Raw genomic sequence first — 16,397 nt, forward strand, 5'->3', positions numbered from 1 at the left:
GCCGTGATAATGGCTGCACGCTGACTTTCTCCAGTCAGCACAGCGTTCTCCTTCCACCGTCAAGGACAAGCAGCTCTCACAACCCAAGAAAAAAAAATCTGCAGGTATCCTCGTCAGCCTGAGGTTGGCAGCAGAGGGTTAAACTGCAGAAACCCAAACCCTAAGAGAGGGGGGTCAAACTCATTTCTTCCAGGAGCCGCATTCAGCCCAATTGGATCTAAAGTGGGCCAGACCAGTAAAGTAACACCATCATAAGCTATAAATGATGACAACTTTTTTTCTATTTCTTTAAGTGCAATAAAAAATATTACATTACTTATTACCTCTGCCAAGTTAAACGGCGGAGGTTGTGTTTTCATCGGGGTTTGTCTGTCTGTTTGACTGTTAGCAAGATAACTCAAAAAGTTACAGATACATTTTCAGGAAATTTTCAGGAAATGTTGATACTGGCACAAGGAACAAATGATTAAATTTTGGTGGTGATCAGGGGTGGGGGTGGGGGGGCGCTGATCAGCCTTGGCGAAGGTCTGCGCTCTCCGAGTGCTTTTCGAATAGAATAGAATAGAATAGAATAGAATGTCTTTATTGTTATTGTACAGGTACAACAAAATTAAAAAGAGTTATCGTCCTAGGTGTCATAAAAAAAATATAAATAACACTGGTCAACAACAAATTTATTGTTTAAGTTTTTTGAGCTGATTTAGGATAATTTTGGTGTGCTGAATCCAAAAATCACATTAATTTTGCTCAATCAGGTCAACTTTCTGAACTATGCTACATATTGGCTTTTTAACATTTTTGCTTACATTTATGGGCATTTTCACATCATATGATACAAAATTCTTTCATATTTCTTGCAATAAACGAGTTGTGAAGATTTTACTTTTGCCAATTTATGATTAATGTTTTTTTTAATATTACAGGTGAATGAAATGGCTTCGACTAGAAGATCGTGCAAAAATAAGCCTGACGTATTCTGCTACATCTGCGGTGAATACACCATTGTACCTAACAGGAATCAAGTCACAAGTTTCATAAAGTGTGCTTACCAATCTTATTTTGGTATTAATTATTATATTTTGTGAGAAGATCAAATTTTTCAAAATCAAATTAGCAAAAAAACCTGACCTGATTGAGAAAAACAGATGTCATTTTTGGATTTAGGGGTGCAAAATGGTCCTAATTCAGTTGAAAAAACCTAGACAACTTGCAAAAAACATTTTTTTGTAACTCAGTGTAATGTATATAAAAGAATATAAAAACTAAAATATAAAAAGAAAACCCTGATGGCATAAATATCTAAAAAGCAGCATTAAAAAAAAAAAGTGTTACTAGAACTATAAAAGACACATAAAACATCATATACTCTGGACAACATTCAGCATTCCACATAATTAATTAATGTCCAGCAGTATTCAGTGCATTTATGGCCCTGGGATTAAAAACAGTTTTTTAGACGGTTTGTGCTGGCCTTTAGTGTCCGGAAACATCTGCCAGAGGGTAAAAGTTAAAAAAAAAAGTTCTTGTTATATTATTATATTAGTTGGTACAAGCATAATACTGCTAAAATTTGGAGTTTCTCCTTTGCCCGGGTCATTGTTCTTCTTGGTAGTTCTTCGAGGTTCAACCGGACTAGTTTTGCTTCAAAAGAGCAAAACTAGTCCAGTTGAACCTAGAAAAATAGAGTTGTCACTGTTTATAGGTTATGATGCTATTGTTTTACTTTAGATCATATTGGTCTGTATGTGAACCTGGACTAAAATTAATTTGACACCCATAATGGATGGACCTCCTCGGCCTCACCTGTCTCATCGGACTAGATGGACCCCCTCATGCCCCCCCCCACCCAACCGTACTGCATCTTTACAGACTGGAATTACATCATCAAATGGACGTCCATCAGTCCTGGTGCATCTACAGCCTGTCCGTCCATGGGGGTGGATCTCTCCTTCACTGTGGGTTTTTGGAGTTTTTCTTTGCCGAGAAGGAGGGTCTAAGGACGGGGGATGCCCAGGACATTAATCCATTCCCTTCTTCTACTGTTTATTTGACTGTTGCTCGTCTTCATACCCAACTAAATAATTACCTCCGCCAAGGAGGTTATGTTTTTGCCAGTTGTTTGTTTGTCTGTCTGTCTGTTTGTCTGTCCGTTAGTGTGCAACATAACTCAAAAAGTTATGGACAGATTTTGATGAAATTTTCAGGGTTTGTTGGAAATGGGATAAGGAAGAAGTGATTAACTTTTGGGAGTGATCCGGAAGAAATCCTGGATTCTGGATCACTTTGAAATTTTTGTTAACATTGTGGTAAATGGGGCCAAAATTTTCGTTTCCCAATATCTCGCTTAATTATTGACCAAAACTCATGAAATTTAACTCAGGAATTGACAATGGGGTCCTCTATCACATTTCAAAGGCTGATCCGGATATGATCCAGAAGGTGGATTTTATCTCAATTTATATAAAAAATGGGGGTGCCCTTACTTTTTGGCCTACTGTGCCTTTAATTTGGAAAAAAATTTCAGGAAATGTTGATACTGGCACAAGGAACAAATGATTAAATTTTGGTGGTGATCGGGGGTGGGGGGGCCCACGGGGGGGCCCACTGATCAGCCTTGGCGGAGGTCTGCGCTCTCCGAGTGCTTCTAGTTGTTTTTTTTTATTTAGTTTTTATGTTATATACCTGTTGTGAAGCACATTGCGTCTACCTTGTGCATGAAATGTGCTCTATAAATAAAGTTGAATTGATTGTTAATATCTTCAGTGTAATTTTTGCACTTTGCAAATTCGAAATCAAACAAGTTTATGAACATAAATTCTTAGGAATCATTATAGACAATAAACTCAGCTGGAAATCATATATAGATAGTGTATTATAAAAACAAAAGTGTCAAAAACCATTGCAATACTGTATAAAATCAAGTACACACAGAGCTAAAACTCACTGTACATACTGTACTGCTCCCTCATACTTTCACACTAAACATATTATGTGGAGGTATGGGGAAACACATACAAAACAATCATCAAACAAATCTTCACCCTTCAAAAGAAAGCCATTAGGATTATACATCAGAAGGATTACTTCGCACCAACCAGCCCACTTCTCATCAGCACAAATACTCTGAAATTAGAAGATCAGGTTAGCCTCAGCACTGCTGTATTCATCTATAAGGTACACAATAACCTACTTCCACCCTGCATACAGGAGCTGTTCTCAGTCAGACAGTCCCAGTCCAACCTTAGGGGGACCAGTATGTTCAAGAAAACAAAGCCAAGGACCAACACAAAAGACAAATGCATATCTGTAATTGGAGTAAACTTATGGAATAACCTCGATAAAGAACTGAAATCATGCACATCAGTCACTACATTTAAAAGGATGTTTAAAACTAAAGTATTCAACACATATAAAACAGGGGTGCCCAATCCTGGTCCTTGAGAGCCACTATCCTGCATGTTTTAGATGTATCCCTCTTCCAACACAGCTGATTCAAATGATAAGCCTATCATCAAGCTCTGCAGAAGCCTGATAATGACCGTCAGGTGTGCTGGAAGAGGGAAACATCTAAAACAGGGGTGTCAAACTCATTTTCTTCCGGGGGCCACATTCAACCCAATTTAATCTGAAGTGGGCCGGACCAGTAAAATAATAGCATGATAACCAATAAATAATGACAACTCCAAATTGTTTTAGTACAAAAAATAACATTCAGTTATGCCAATATTTACATTTACAAACTATCCAAACAAAAAGGATGTGAAAAACTTGAAAAAAAACAGAATTTGTTAAGAAATAAAAGTACAATTTTATCAATATTATACCTCAACTAATCATTTATACATATGCACAAAGCATTTAGTAACAGGCACAAAATTGTTAAAATTGCACTTAATTTTCTTAATTTCTTCATTTAGTTTAAGTTATTCACATGTTATTGTTAAAGTATAGTTTGTTAATGTAAACATTTTCATAATTTAATATTTTTTGCACTAAATCAAAGAGGAAAAATTGGTGTTGTCATCATTTATAGATTATTATGATATTATTTTTGAGTTTGATGCCCTAACTTGCACTTTGCAAATTCATCCCACGGGCCAGATTGGAACCTTTGGCGGGCCGGTTTTGGTCCCCGGGCCGCATGTTTGACACCTGTGATCTAAAACATGCTGAATAGCAGCTCTCGAGGACAAGGACTGGGAACCCCGATATAAAATATTCAGATAAAATAGGCCAATTATCAGTATGAATCGAAGATATTGCTTTGATTATATTATTTGTTTTATTTATATTATTGTATAAAACTGCACCATTGTCTTATCTTGTTTTGTTTCTGCAACTTTCTTTCTTGTAAATAGGGTAGGCATAAATAATCTGTTGCTTCAGCCTACGCCTTTTCACACATGTTTAATATAGAAATCCAAACTGTATGTATGTATATATCATGTTCTGTTAGATGGATGAATAAATTACTACCACTGCTACAACTAAATTCATCCCGCAGGCCGGTTTCAGCCCCCGGGCCGCACGTTTGAGACCCCTGCCCTAAGACCTTCCATCGACCCGCTGTCTGTACAGCATCAACCAAACAAGCACTCAGGATAGAGTTCACTGCCCAGTGAGAGAGATGCCAGTATGAGGAAATGGAACTAAGGGATGGAGAGCTGGCTGCAAGGGGTTTGTGTCCAGGGTGTCAATAACGCACTCATCCAACTGCAAGTAACAAACAAAACATGTTTAAAAAAAAAAAAAAAAGAAGGAAAGAAAGTCATTCTGGAAGAACATCCACAATTGTTTGGAATGTTTGATGCTTTAACCCTGCATATGGAAGCCATGCCACAAAACATTCAAACTAAAGGAGACAAATGCAGGGTGACCCAAAAAAACAGGAATTTTTGAAGTGCGTATTGGCAGACATGAGCAAGTGGCAGCACTGTGAGACAGTGACCTTGAGCAAGTAAACACACCCCCATTTTAGTAACCATGGATCAGTGGAACGGGCAACAGCGTGCGTCAGCCATAAAAATGTTTTATAAAAACGGTGATAGTTTGACAGCTGCGCAGAGGGAGTTCCGACGTTTTTACAACGTAGGACGTCATGGTGCTGTTCCATCAAAACACGCGATAAAATGTTGGATTAATAACTCTGACGAGACTGGATCTGCCCTAAAGAAGAAACCAGCTGAGATGTTGCAGCGGTCAATGAGGAATCTCAACAGCAGATTTCAAGAATGCATTCGTACAGGAGGACGCCATCTACAGGAAGTAATCTTTAAAAAATGAAAATTCCATCATTGTTTCTTAAATGGCATGTTTTAAGCTTTCAATTACTATGAATAAAATATTTTTCTTCCATCACTCTTGGTTTTATTGGATTGGTAAAAAGTTCCCATTTTTTTGTGTCACCCTGTATTAAATGAATGGAACTAAGGGATGGAGAGCTGGCTGCAAGGGGTTTGTGTCCAGGGTGTCAATAACGCACTCATCCAACTGCGAGTAACAAACAAAAACATGGTTAAAAAAAAAAAAGAAAAGAAAGAAAGTCATACTGGAAAAACATTCACAATTGTTTGGAATGTGTGATGCTTTAACCCTGTATGTGGGAGCCATGACGCAGAACATTCAAACAAAAGGAGACAAATACTTAACGAGATACTTATTAAAATACTTATTGGACCGAAAAAAGCTCAGACAAAAGAAGTGGCTCCAACCAGATGGACCACAACTTGAAGATTGGTTCAAAGCAATGCAATGGAGAAACGGTCCTTTTCATTAAAAGTAAAACAGGGTAAATTTATGGAAATGTGGTCAAAATGGACTGTATATATTCACCCCATTGAGGCCAGATTTAACTAAACTGGAAATGACAAGTTATAATTGGACTGGTTGAATGTACTGGAGCTGAAACTACTGTGGATTTTGGAATAAGAATAATGAAAACAAGGGGGAAAATGTGACATCTTTTTGTTGTAAAGTACGGTATGGTAAAGTATGGAAGACTTACTTTAAGAGCAGTTGTCTCTGTTTTGTTTTTTTCTAAACAGAGAATCTATATGGAACGTGTTTATGTTAAATTTCATGCTTTACAATTGTTGATTTTTCAGACATGGTATACAAATCTGCTTAGTTGTGTGTTATTAAAAAATAAAATTAAAAAAAAAAAAGAATGGGTGACCAATGACAGCTTTTAGAGAACTTCAGCTCATATTAATTGTCTTTACACCCACTCAGTACATTACGATAGTAGGTAAAAAGTAAAAAGAGCCAGAAAAAACGGGCAAATTTAAGGAACTATTGAAATGTGTTTGAGTGGACTTTCAATCTGTAGTTGGACTGCTACAGATTTCTGCTTGGCTACTTTTTAGTCATGTCAAAAATTAATTGGATATTCTGAAGTAAAGTCGAAAAAGTAAGAAAACTGTGTGTGATAACTGCAGTGAAAATTTAGGGCTAAATGGTGTCTTTTTTTTTTTTTAACTTAACTTCAAATTTCACCAAGTTTTCCTTTCGTGCAGCTCAACTTCCTCCTCGAAAGAGATATTAAAAATCTTCCTCTTCTTGTCACTCGCCGTGCAATAATCGCAGCGCCAATTCAATTATGAATTCGCCGATCGATACGGACTAAAGAAATGCGAACGAAAGAACAAACACGCCACCCGACTTGACCTTGGCTCCCATAAGCTACAGATGTTTATTTCAGGTCTATTCAATTACTGGAGCGCTGTTGTCTCTCTCCTCCACCTGGTAGAATGGATCAATGAGCTGCATTGATCTGCCCACTCGCATGGCGTCTAATGACTAATTCAAGTCGGTGATGAGAGCACAAATTGGGAGGGAATATCAAACCCGGTCTATTTTTAGAGAAAATCAGAGGAAGCTTAGGTAACATGTTGGCGTTGCTACAGCCATATGCCGGTGAAACGTTACTCCTGTGGGTTAAATAACACATCAGATTAACACTCGTGAAAATGTGAGAGGAGCGAGAGTCCGAACTCCACTGCACTGACACAGTATATGTATTAAATAGGTTTACAGTAACAGGTTAATCCTTTAGGCGCCAGAGGTTTTTTTTTTGTTTGTTTGTTTTTTTAAATATGGGTGCTTCAATGAAACTGGGTTTATTTTAGCATCTGTCACTTTTCCAGCTTTTTAGGCCAAATAAGAAAAGAGAAATTTAGACATACTTCCTCGCAGGATGGACCTAATGATGACCTCAGATAAATGCAAAAAAAAAATTTTTAATCAAATATTGGGGCCAGAAATAGAACCCAAATATAGACAGTAAAAGCTACCTAGGTGTCAGTGCATTAGATCAGAAAAAACATGGCTGTAAATGGTCTTATACAGACTATAAATAAAGACACTGTGTTAAATGTGTCGATCCTAGTGGTTTTTCTAATCCACACATGTGGGTTTTTCATCAATCTTAGTCTCATTCCAGGTTTGGTGTGTAACCCATCGTATCCACTCGCGTTACATACAGAACCTGGTCATTTAAACGCATATAAATCATGAATGATTTTGCAACAGCGGTCATTTTTGTGAAACACTCTGTCTTGCATAATTAGTTCAATTCCCAAAATGTACCTGTGAGAGATTAAAGCCATATTCAAAAAAATAGTGGCGCATAATTTTCATGTCCTTTGGACCGTGTTACATGCAGATTTTTGTATTGTAAACAATGTAAAATAATATAAACGTGTTCTATCTGAAAAATAGTTTTTCTTTTATCTCAGTAAGTATTTATTTTTAGAACAGACCCAAAGTGCTTCCAAACCTGCTTCATAACATGAGTCTACATCTGGTTTGAATTTTCAGCCCCTCTGTCCTGTTATTAGGACCAGTTTCAGAGAAACACCCATATTTAATTTTGACATCACGATTCAATTAGCTGCATCTGGGAATTGATTAGAGATAAAGTCATACCATAAATGAGAAACATATTTGTTTATGATGGAAGTAAATTTACTCATTTAATTTGCATATTGTGACATCACAGGGCGTCAGCCATATTGGATTGTGTAACTTTTACAAAAATTGAACTTATAACTTATTTACATAGAAGTTTTCTTTGTGTTTTTGTTTTTTTTATTTTATTCTTAAAGAAGGGTATGACTTTCATCATCAATTTTTCAAATCAAATCTGTAAAACCCGAGTCATAGCCTAAGTATCATGAACCCATTAGTCTACCTGTGATTACGCACCTGAATCTCTTCCCTCACAGTGAACAATTTCAAAGTGTCCTCCACCATAAACTGTCCATTTGTTTACAAACAGAGCTGGTAGGTCACTCCAGCATTTTCAGAAATTTGTTGCGATTTGTGGGAAGCGGAGCTCCACGCAGCCACATTATGGCTGCAGCAATAAATACGGAAACGGCTTCATTGCCTCTTGCTACTGCAGCTGCGTAGAGCTCTGCTTCCCTCAATGCAAATTGCAACAAATTTCCGAAAATGTCAGAGTGACCTACCAGCTCTGTCTGTAAACAAATGGAGTGTTTATCTTGGAGATTCAGATGCGTAATCACAGACAGACTTATGGTTTCATGATACTTAGGCTATGACTCGGGTTTTACATATTTGATGAAAAATTGGTGACGAAAGTCATACACAGCTCTAAAATAAATGAACTTAAACATTACTAGAAAGTAAAATGCAGCAAGTTTTAGTAGCTTTTTAGCCAAGCAGCAATGCAGGTAAATCTGTCCTTGTCTAAAGCAAAATAAACTTTACTTCCTTACTTATCAAACCACCTTTAAACTGGATTTTCTTCTTCTCTTTGAATAGAAACATACCCTGAAATGGTGTTAGGATTGAAGGGGCACATCATTCATCATATTTGTGGTTTTAGCAGATGTGGATACACTATGGCAGTGGTTCCCAACTTTATTTTGCTCATGAACCCCATTTTAACGTCACAAAGTTCTGGCGACCCCAGAGTGGACAAATTTTTTTTGCTAAAATTAATTTGTTTTTGATCATGTAATAGTTTGCTATACTATGTTATAAATAAACGTTAATTTTAGAGGACATTTAGGCTATATAATGTATATTAATATGGACGGAGGCAGAAAAGCCAGGTGTAGATTACTGCACAAAGTGAGAATTAGATTTTCATTGGTCAGGATATGTACAGTCAGTCCAGCTTGGATTTACAAGGCTGACAATTAATACTGAACAAACAAGAACTCAAACTATGAATTATGAAAGAGCTGCAGCATCTGAAACTGACCACAATGAACATTTGACAGATAAACAGAACCACAGTGCTGCAGTTTCAGACTCACAGTTTGTCATGTCTTTCATGTGTTGGGATTGTCTCTGTCAACTCAACATATATTTTTTATTAGTACATTTTTGTTTTTTGTTTTTTTTATCAATTACTAGAAATTTCAGGCGACCCCATTTGAATTCCAGGTGACCCCATGTGGGGTCCCGACAACAAGGTTGAAAAACACTGTCTTCCATCAATATCTATGGCATTGTACTGACAAAAACATTCCTTTTCGGTATTCCGTGTTTTCTTTTCTGTCTGTTTTAGTCACATGATACACACAGGAGTTAGTACTTGATTGCATAACCACTGTTTTGGATGACTTTTGATGGTCTAATAATTTTTTCCGCGACTGTAAACAAACCACTTATTCAGAACTTCAATTTTTACCATTTCGTTCCGAGTTCTACCTGATTTTTTTCTTCTAGTCCTAGACCTGATTTGAAAATTCTGGTCTCAAACTCGAACGCGAGAGTCCTCAGAGCTGAAATCGACTTGGACTTTGCCCTCGATTCGAGATGATCTACCCTACACGCCTGGCAGGTTTGTTTCCCAGTAAAGCACGCACGGAACTCACTTTCCGGCGAACAGACGAAGAAAACATTCTGGGAAGTTGTCACGGTTAATGACTCCCCACTCCAGCGTGCCTCGGTTTCACAGTTTTTGGCAAAGTAATATAATAACGCTGCATATTTTAAATACATATCTGTGTTTCACCTGCGATTGCCATCTCCTTCAAAAAACCACCGCACAATATTATCTTTTAATTAGCTCTTAACCACAGCACCAGTCCAACACTCTCCCATTTACTGAGGAGATAACTAGAGAGGCAATCAGGCGGACGACTCAGACCGCCGCTGTTAATTATCCACACGCCAATAATGAGACAGAGCCTCTTATTAGCTCCCCACAATCAAAAGCTTCCCCACACTCCACTGGTTTGCCAGTTCCCCGCGGCTTACTACAGAGATCTGCTTTTCAACAGGGGAGAAAAGGCTTAAAGGCTCGACTGTAGTTTTATTTTTTTTAAGCATCTCCAGCAGCTGTGCAAACTGTGTCCTTGCGTTGGTTGGAGGTACGTGAAAGGATGCTCCTCGCCTCTGTCACGACATCTTTGATTTTTGAAAACAATCAAAACCAACTAATCGCAAAGATCTACTCATGTTTACAATCAAACAAAGGAGTTTCTACACTTTATATGAAATATAAATGGAAGAAAGAGGCCAAAATAATCATCTCAGAAGAGGACTGGTGGAACATCTGTAAAACCCAATCAGGCACGTCAAATTCAGGTCATTGGAAGGAATTCACCTGGAACTGAGATTTGTCACATTTTTCATTACCCCCAAATAAAACAAATGCAAAAGGGCCTACCGAGTTATGGGAATTGTTGGAGAAAATGTGGGAACGCCCTTGCAGACCATTTTCACATTTTCTGGGATTGTCCAAGAATTAGAATTTACTGGATTGAAACGATGAAAATGATGAACACAATAATGGGGTTTGAGATTAAACATGATTTCTGCACAGTTTATCTTGGAAATCTACCACCCACAGTCAACTCTGGAGACAAATACCTGATTAATATAATGATGGCAGCCTGTAAAAAAAGCCATAACAAGAAAATGGCTGAGCGAAGAACCCCCAACAAAGAAGGAATGGACTGGAATTATTAAAGAAATATGCAATATGGAAAAACTAACTTTCTCCTTGAACCATAATTTGGACAAATTTACTAATTATTGGCTAAAATGGACATCTGTCCCAGAAGACATGACGCCCCAATAGGACAACACCTTGTTTTTCTCATGAGAAATACACATATATGTCAACATCTGTGTGTTTTACTGTCAATATGTGTAAATATGCATTCCAGGAAAATGTGCACAAATGTTTATGAAAATGGTGGATGTAATTATGTCAGCAGGTTTACGGGACATTATCTGATGCAACATGAGAATATATCTGAATGATCTGACATGGACTGAAACAGGACAATACCCAAACTAGTTCAACCCTCTGATCATGATGGGATAACATTGTGACTCACTGACCCACTTCTTTATCGTTGTATTTTAAGTTTTGATACTGCCCTGTCTGTGGTTGTTGACATCTCGTTTCGTATGTCTTTACTTTTTTGTTTTACTGTCTGTTTGTTAAAAAATGTAAAATCTGTTAAAAATAAAGTATAAAAAAAAAAAAGAAAACAATCGAAACCGAGGTTTTCAACGTGCCGACATTCACACACGTCTTTACATGATAGTTTGGGCGGCAGAAGGGGATTTGACACGTTATTATGTAGTAGGTGGGGGTGGGAACGACATGTTGAACATCAGTAGCAACAACCTGACAATGAGATGCTGGCAAAAGGGCGGATGTGGAAAAAAAAAAGAAATCAAAGTTGACTCATTTTACATCCTGAACAGACGGTAGAGTTTTGACAGGTCACTGACACTCTGCCCACTCCGACTCCTCCACTTCGCAAATCCACATCTCATGCCTCATTTTTCTGGTGTTTATCGGATTCTTGAATTAAGCTGTGTAGTTTCAGATGTAGTATGTAAATAAATCTGAGAAAAATAACCTGCAAAATTCAACCTGTGATATATTTTAACCCATAAAGACCCAGTGCTACTTTTGTGGCAGTTCCCAAATGAATGTTTTTCTTTCTATTTAACCTTTTTTAAATGATTTATCACCATTTATGATAATATCCTCTGTACAGGGTGTCCCATAAGTCTCCATACATAGGAGACATAATACATTCCATACATATATGGTTCTAACATGTATTTCTTTATATTTCTTCTTTATAGTTCTTCAGCAGTGGAGGACACGCATTGAAATGTGTTCCCAACAAAATGGCAGTCATTTAGAGCATATTATACAGTATAAATAAAAATGGTTTATGTCAAGAAACGTTTATTTTTCCTATGTATGGAGACTTATGGGACACCCTGTATTTTGCGTTTTTCAATAAAAATCAGGTATTTTTCTTGTATTTAATTCACAGATCATGTAGATGTTTATAAAAGCACAGATTAACATTGAGGGTTACTAGGGATGCACCAATTCCAATAACAGTATCAGACATCAGTTCTGATACTCAGTGTGTGTACTTGTACTCGTACTTGTAAAACTAATCTGATACAACTGCACTGATACCACTTACGGCCGCGTGACATTCACAGTTCAGTGCAGCAGGTACGCGGCGGTGGAATAATGTGTGGGGAGTGTGGAGATTTAGCGAAATAAATGACAGTGATAAAAGTAACACTGACTGACAGTAACGTTACAGACACGGACGGAGTGTTCTGTCCATCCTCTGCGTACATTCCATCTGTTTTCCAGGTGCTGGTTGCAGGCAATCCTCGTCAGAGCGCACAGTAGCTCCGTGAGTATGTGATTGTGTGTGTGGGGGGGTGATAGCGTCATTGTCAGAGCAGAAAGTGAAACTAACTCGCTTTAAAGTTCCTCTTATTCTCCGGGCAGCACACACACACACACACACACACACACACACACACACAGGAGCAGTGAGCGACAGAATCTCCGCACAGCAAAAAAAAAAGTTAATATATCGGCTACATATTGGCCGATGTTGATTAATTGGTGATACACTATAATCGGCCCGATTAATCGGCCGGCTGATTAATCGGTCGGGCTCTAGAATATACCCTTGCCGCCGGCCCTCGACAGCATAACCCTTGTTATCTAATAAGATTATGTGCCTTTGAGCATACTCTAAAATGCAACTAAAACTTTTTTCCATACTTTATAAAGACTTTCACTCAACATTTCAAAATTCCATGTTTTTTCAGATTTTCAGTGCCTGTGTAAGCACCCTGTTCTGTTATAGGAAAGTGAAGCCATGTTTTCCAGCTTCTGTGCTGAGCCACATCTGGCAGAATTTGAAGCAGCCATCGGTGATTACATATGTCAATCACATATTTACAAAAACAAGCTTTCTCCTGTCTGCTGCTGCCATGGGCTCGCTCGTGGAGGTTTTGTCGGGTTTCTTCTCTGCATACTTGGCCGTTATTTGTCAAGTTCCCTGAGATAATCATGTATTATGATTGACATTATATAAATAAAACTGAATTGAATTTAACACGTCTACCTGTCTGAAAACATCTATAAGTGCCCAAAACCTCCAGTCACAGGGTAGATTTTCTACTGCAGTTTGCAAATGAGAAAACCAGGACAGTGCTCCTGTTCTTTAAAAAGTACATTACAATCAACTGGCTAGTTCATTAATTAATTAGTTGTTACACAAATCTGAGCCTTTGTTCTTGTGTTTTAACGTAAGTGAAAACTGCAAAACAAAATATATTTTAAAAAAAAGTACATTACAATCTGTACACATATCTGATAGACGTAAAATAATTTATTCACATTTCCTCACAAATCGTAATGTCAACCCTCATAGAGCTAAACAGCTGTAACCAAAAGCATCTACTGATCTAAAATGTTTAATAACTTTTCAACATCTAATCCTAAACCTATCAATACATGTAAATAATTGTTGTAAAATACAGTTTGTCATCTTTTCATGGTCATCAGATATGACCCATTTGGACGTTCAGAGGCTCCATAGTAACCGTGGAAACACCGTCATCTTCTACAACAGTGATTCGCCAGTAAAACCCATGGAGTTGGATCAATGACAGCGGATGGAGACGCATGTTTTATGTTTAATTAATGATAGATCTTACTGAAAAAGTCACCTTTGTTTCAGTTTTCTATGTTTGATATAATCACCTTTAAATTTACTCTGAGCTTTTATGAACATCTATATGACCAGTGAATTAAATATAGGAAAAACATCTGCTTTTCAATGCACAGTGCAGAGGGTAAAATAATAAATAATGACATTATTCAGGAAAAGTTCGATACAGAGAAAAATTCATTGGAAGTCAGTACAAACACAGTTGTGTGTTAAACCACCTTTAACAAACATACTGATTATTAAGTACCTTTGAATATAGAACGTATTATCTCAACTTTACCATCAATATGTGTATAAATCACCCACAGGACACACGGACAGTTTGGTCCAAGATGTGTCACTCACTGATATGTTCATAACTACTGAATGAAAGTACAAAACAACTATAAACTAGAAACATATACAACCTAATGGGACACTTTTTTTTTTTTTTTTTTTAAAGTCACCCATCCACTGTCTTCATCCAAAAACAGGCACAGATTAGAGCAGAAAACCACCAATACATAACCCCTTTTCAGGCCAACTGCAATCTAAAATTAAGATACTATAAAAGAAATACACTATATGGACAAAAGTATGTGGACACGTTGAATTCAGGTGTTTCTTTTCCAACAGGGGTCTGGGATACAAAACAATAATTCAAACGCCATAATATATGTTTATGTTTATGTTTACGCATCTGGCAGACGCTTTTTTCCAAAGCGACTTACAGGGGAAAACCAATTAAATCACTCAATCAATCAAATTTTATTTATATAGCGCCAGATCACAAAAAAAAGTTATCGCTTGACATTTTATATATAGAGTTGGTCAAAACCAGACTCTAGGCCAATTTACAGAAACCCAACAGAATCCTCCAGGAGCAAACACTTGTGACTGGTGACAGCGGAAGGAAAAACTTCCCTTTAACAGCAGAAACCTCGAGCAGACCCAGACTCCTGGAGGATGGCCGTCTGCCTTGACCAGTTGGGGTTAAAGAGAGAGAGTAGAGAAGGAGAAAAAGAGAGAGCGATAGAGATAGAGACTGGGGGAGAGGGGGAGAAGGGGGGAGTAGGGGGAGACACATGGAGGCGGTTGAGGATAAGTGAGTGGTGATGATGAGGGCAGGGAAGAGGCCGGACCACCGCAGCAGGTCCAGAGATAATCCTGGAAGAATCTGAATAGAGTTTTATATTCCTATTCAGTCCATCACTGTACAATTCTTGAAAAATATAATCTGTTAAATTTTGAAAACTTAAAATTTTTCAAAATCACCTGTCTTATCTATAATCCCCTTCCCCCCTCGGAGGAATTTATTCGACCAAGAGACGACAATTTGAGTACAAGATCTGTTTCTAGAGGGGACTATGAGGTGCCGCTCAGACAAACTAAAATAGGCCAAAACACCATCTATGTTATCAGCAATAAGAGCTGGAATAGTCTTCCAATGACTATTCAAGAAATTCCCACCTTTTATACATTTAAAAAAAGACCTAAAAAAAAAAAAAAAAAGGTTAAAATCTAGTCAAACCTGTGATGTCTGATCAGCATTTAATTTCCATCTCAATAGTTATTCTTCTTGGCAGTTTTATACTGTATTTATTGTAGTAATAATGTATTGTATGATGTATGCTTTTATATAGTAATGTGTTGTATACACTGTATTGTCTTGTTTGTATGTTTAGTCTGTCTTTAAATGTTGAGGACTATGGATTAATATGCATTGTCCTCGTCAAATAAACAAATAAATAAATAAATTGTATTGGGATAAATATCATTGCATTGGTTACTTTGGTTTAAATTGTTATCTTTGCTTCTAAAATACCTCAGAGAACATTGATTTAAGTTTTTTTTTAATCCATGACTATGATTTTAAATGTTCTTCTTCGAAATTTCTATAATATTTTTCATGCTCTGACTGTAAAGAATAATTTTCTACCACAACTAACCATCTACTTTCTTCACATCTCTCTTAAGAAGAAAAATCTCCCATTAAACTTTACGGAAATATTGATGTTTTTATCTCAAATCATCATGAAAAAGACATCTTACAGCTGCAGACATGATGTGCCCCAATATTTTTGTCCATATAGTTCAGAAACATCAATATTTGCTTAAATGCATATAATATTGAAGACCATCTCTTTTAAAGGTGTAGTATGTAGGAATTATGTTCTAAGTAATTATATACTGGCCCTGACTGTCACCAGACATTAAGGAATCATGTTCATTTCAAATACTGATATTAGTGACAGTAATAGTCCAGCCAGAATATTTGCATTTGAAAAGCTCAGTGTCAGCCCCGAAATGATGTTAGTGTTGTCATTGTGTGTTTTGATCTGAGGCTCCGCCCATCACCTGTCTGCCAATCACAGAGTCAGTTGCCTTTCAGCATCCAGGTTACCAGATGCCAAT

The 16,397-nt window shown here is 37.3% G+C and overlaps 1 protein-coding gene across 1 annotated transcript in view; it reads right to left on the bottom strand.

Annotated features, from left to right (window-relative positions):
* The window catches only part of LOC115417649 (rab GTPase-activating protein 1-like), a 281,857-nt gene that overhangs the window by 206,625 nt on the left and 58,835 nt on the right, over positions 1 to 16,397 (bottom strand). The gene's annotated exons all lie outside the window — the stretch shown is intronic.

Source organism: Sphaeramia orbicularis, chromosome 4, assembly GCF_902148855.1.
Source record: "Sphaeramia orbicularis chromosome 4, fSphaOr1.1, whole genome shotgun sequence".
NCBI classification, from domain to species: domain Eukaryota; kingdom Metazoa; phylum Chordata; class Actinopteri; order Kurtiformes; family Apogonidae; genus Sphaeramia; species Sphaeramia orbicularis.